Raw genomic sequence first — 5000 nt, 5'->3', positions numbered from 1 at the left:
GATTCTGAGAGGAGGGGGGTGGGGGGCTTGACAGGGTGGATGCTGAGAGGGTGTTTCCCCTCCCCCCACCTCCTCGTGAGGGGAATCTAGAACGAGGGAGTGAGGAGGGGGGCACAGTTTCAGAATAAGGGGTCTCCCATTGAAGACGGAGACGAGGGGGAATTTCTTCCCTCAGAGGGTGGTCAGTCTGTGGAATTCTCTCCCTCCTCCCCCCCCCCACAGAGAGCAGCGGAGGCCGGGTCAGTGAATATATCCGAGGCTGAGTTAGACGGGTTTCTGATCGAGGTGCGGGGTGGAGGGTTATGGGGAGGAGGGACAGGAAAGTGGAGTTAGGGCCACAATCGGATCAACCCTGATCGTACTGAATGTGGGAGCAGGCTCGAGGGGCCATTCATGATCGTTCCAATGTTACTTCAGGCCGCAGCCTCACTCCTAGGCTTTATAACCAATAACCGGCTCGCCCCCACACTGCCTTTTGCCAGTGCCTGTCTGGCCAGCCTCCAGGATTGGACAAGGCTGTGCGTGGGAGCTTGCTGTGCACGAATTGGCTGGGGACCCACTCGCACTGAGGGAAAAGTTCCACCAGGGCTGTGAGTCGCCCTGGGACAGCCTGAGGGTAAGAGCGGAGGCACTGTCATTCCTTCACTCTTCCCCTCGAGTCTCGACCCGTTTCCCCCACCCCTTCCCCCCTTCGCCCCTGCGCTCCCCACCCCCGCCTCCACCAGGCGACATCTCCAAAACGGCACGGAGACTGCACGGGGTCTCCGAGACTGCCTGGGGCACGCACTCCCATCTTACACAGCAAACCACGAGTCACAGCCATCGGCTGCTGCTGCGTATCACCATCCCTGTGTTAATGAGCAGCCTGTGCTCCGGAGTCTGGAACCAATTAACCAGGCAATTCAGCTCAGACTTCCTAACAATCAGGTCCGATACAGAGTAAAGCTCCCTCTACACCGTCCCCATCAAACACTCCCAGGACAGGTGCATCACGGGGTTAGATACAGAGTAAAGCCCCCTCTACACCGTCCCCATCAAACACTCCCAGGACAGGTACGGCACGGGGTTAGATACAGAGTAAATCTCCCTCTACACCGTCCCCATCAAACACTCCCAGGACAGGTACAGCACGGGGTTAGATACAGAGTAAATCTCCCTCTACACCGTCCCCATCAAACACTCCCAGGACAGGTACAGCACGGGGTTAGATACAGAGTAAAGCCCCCTCTACACCGTCCCCATCAAACACTCCCAGGACAGGTACGGCACGGGGTTAGATACAGAGTAAATCTCCCTCTACACTGTCCCCATCAAACACTCCCAGGACAGGTACAGCACGGGGTTAGATACAGAGTAAACCTCCATCTACACCGTCCCCATCAAACACTCCCAGGACAGGTACAGCACGGGGTTAGATACAGAGTAAACCTCCATCTACACCGTCCCCATCAAACACTCCCAGGACAGGTACAGCACGGGGTTAGATACAGAGTAAAGCCCCCTCTACACCGTCCCCATCAAACACTCCCAGGACAGGTACGGCACGGGGTTAGATACAGAGTACACCTCCCTCTACACCGTCCCCATCAAACACTCCCAGGACAGGTACAGCACGGGGTTAGATACAGAGTAAAGCCCCCTCTACACCGTCCCCATCAAACACTCCCAGGACAGGTACGGCACGGGGTTAGATACAGAGTACACCTCCCTCTACACCGTCCCCATCAAACACTCCCAGGACAGGTACGGCACGGGGTTAGATACAGAGTACACCTCCCTCTACACCGTCCCCATCAAACACTCCCAGGACAGGTACAGCACGGGGTTAGATACAGAGTAAAGCTCCCTCTACACCGTCCCCATCAAACACTCCCAGGACAGGTACGGCACGGGGTTAGATACAGAGTAAATCTCCCTCTACACCGTCCCCATCAAACACTCCCAGGACAGGTACAGCACGGGGTTAGATACAGAGTAAATCTCCCTCTACACCGTCCCCATCAAACACTCCCAGGACAGGTACAGCACGGGGTTAGATACAGAGTAAAGCCCCCTCTACACCGTCCCCATCAAACACTCCCAGGACAGGTACAGCACGGGGTTAGATACAGAGTAAATCTCCCTCTACACTGTCCCCATCAAACACTCCCAGGACAGGTACAGCACGGGGTTAGATACAGAGTAAACCTCCATCTACACCGTCCCCATCAAACACTCCCAGGACAGGTACAGCACGGGGTTAGATACAGAGTAAACCTCCATCTACACCGTCCCCATCAAACACTCCCAGGACAGGTACAGCACGGGGTTAGATACAGAGTAAAGCCCCCTCTACACCGTCCCCATCAAACACTCCCAGGACAGGTACGGCACGGGGTTAGATACAGAGTACACCTCCCTCTACACCGTCCCCATCAAACACTCCCAGGACAGGTACAGCACGGGGTTAGATACAGAGTAAAGCTCCCTCTAGACCTTCCCCATCAAACACTCCCAGGACAGGTACATCACGGGGTTAGATACAGAGTAAAGCTTCCTCTGCACTGTCCCTATCACACACTCCCAGGGCAGGTACAGCATGGGGTTAGATACAGAGTAAACCTCCATCTACACCGTCCCCATCAAACACTCCCAGGACAGGTACAGCACGGGGTTAGATACAGAGTAAATCTCCATCTACACCGTCCCCATCAAACACCCCCAGGACAGGTACAGCACAGGGTTAGATACAGAGTAAAGCTCCCTCTACACCGTCCCCATCAAACACTCCCAGGACAGGTACAGCATGGGGTTAGATACAGAGTAAATCTCCCTCTACACTGTCCGCATCAAACACTCCCAGGACAGGTACAGCACGGGGTTAGATACAGAGTAAACCTCCCTCTATGCCGTCCCAACAATACAGCGTCTCTATTGTGTGAAGTGGTTGATGGGAGCATTAGGAAGAGTATTTGACCCTCAGCCACATGGGGGGATATCAGAGACAGGCGACCCAAAGCTCAGTCAGAGAGGTCGGTTTTAACAAGGAGAGAGAGAGAGAGAGAGAGGGAGGGAGGGGGGGAGGGAGAGGGCTGGAGGGGTTTGTCGGTGGGGGGTGCGGGGGGGATTTCCAGAGCTCAGGGTCCCAGGCAGCTGAAGGTCCCTGCCGACGATGGTGGAGCGATGGGAATGGGAGCCTAATTTGCCAGCTTATACTGTGTGGGTGGCAAACAGGAGGTTGGCGAGGCTGGGCAGACGAGCAGGGGCGGGGAAGAGCCGAGAATAGAACGGTTGTGTGGGAAAAAGGCTGGGAGCTGATTGAGAGGAAGAGGGCGAGACCTGGCTGTGTTAGTCAGGAGCGCTGGTTATAGATCAGCCCGGCTGTCTGGGAGGAAGCAGTAAATGCGAGAGGGGCTGAGAGCTCTCCTCCCTTTCCCCTCCAGACTCCAGCGTCCTCAGGGAGCTGGTGTGTGCTCCACACGGGATTACTGGGGTTTGCTCGGAAGGGTGGGTGAGCTGCAGACAGAAAGACGGAAGGAAATGTTAACACCAGGAGCCCCAGCCGGTCAGGGCTCATTAAAGCTGTGGAACTGGCCCCCAGCCAAGGTGGCCATTCGGCCCGTGGGGCTGGTGTAGGCCCTCCGCATGGAGCAGCTCAACTTCCGTCTTCTCCCCGAAGCCCTGCAAGCCTGCTCCCTGCTGCTCATTCAATCCCCTCTCGAACACCTCGACTAACCCTGTCTCCCCCACACTCTCAGGCAGCGCATTCCAGATCCTAACGCCTCGATTGACCCTGTCTCCCCCACACTCTCAGGCAGCGCATTCCAGATCCTAACGCCTCGATTGACCCTGTCTCCCCCACACTCTCAGGCAGCACATTCCAGACCCTAACGCCTCGATTGACCCTGTCTCCCCCACACTCAGATCCTAGCCACCCACTTCATGAGGAACAGTTCCCCCCACGTCACCTCTGCCAATCCACCTTAAATCAGTGACCTCCGCTTCCTGACCCTTAACTCACGGGGAACGGTCTCTCCCTCTAGTCCCGGAACCTTCCCCTGATGTGCACATAAAAACTGGAGAATTGGGAGTCTGGACATTTATTTATCAAAATGGGGTTGTCAAAACTGGGAGCATTGCCGCATGGACAGACAGCAAGAGGGAGACAGAGAGAGACTGGGCGAGATAGAGAGAGCGAGAAAGAGACAGAGAGACACAGAGAGAGACAGAGAGAGAGAGAGAGACAGGGAGAGAGATAGAGAGAGACAGAGAGAGAGAGATAGAGACAGAGAGAGAGACAGAGAGAGAGAGAGAGAGACAGGGAGAGAGAGAGAGACAGGGAGAGAGAGAGATAGAGAGAGACAGAGGGAGAGAGAGAGACACACAGAGAGAGATAGCGAGAGACAGAGAGCTAGAGAGAGACAGAGAGAGATAGAGACAGGGAGAGAGAGATAGAGAGAGACAGGGAGAGAGAAACAGAGAGAGAGAGAGACAGAGACTCAGAGAGGGAGAGAGAGAGATAGAGAGAGACAGAGAGAAAGACAGACAGGGAGAGATAGAGAGAGACAGAGGGAGAGAGAGATAGAGAGACTCAGAGAGAGAGAGACAGGGACAGAGACAGACAGGGAGAGATAAAGAGAGACAGAGAGAGAGATAGAGAGACTCAGAGAGAGAGAGACAGAGACAGAGACAGACAGGGAGAGATAGAGAGACAGAGACACAGAGGGAGAGGGACAGAGAGAGAGACAGAGAGTGAGACAGAGAGAGAGAGAGACAGAGAGAGACAAACAGAGAGAGAGACAGAGACAAAGCGAAAGACAGAGAGAAAGAGAGACAGTCTGGGGGCGTGTGAATGTGTGTAGGAGAGAGTATGTGTACGTGTGTGTCTGTGAGTGTGTGTGTGTGTCTGTGTGTGCGTGTGATTGTGTGCAGGTGTGTGATTGTGAATGTGTATGTGATTGTGAGTGTTTGAGTGTGTGTGTGTGTGAGGTTGTGAATGTTTAAGTGTGTGTGATTGTGTG

This window comes from Carcharodon carcharias (genome assembly GCF_017639515.1).
Source record: "Carcharodon carcharias isolate sCarCar2 chromosome X unlocalized genomic scaffold, sCarCar2.pri SUPER_X_unloc_2, whole genome shotgun sequence".
Classification (NCBI taxonomy): Eukaryota; Metazoa; Chordata; class Chondrichthyes; order Lamniformes; family Lamnidae; genus Carcharodon; species Carcharodon carcharias.
Note: the sequence above shows the minus strand (reverse complement) of the source record.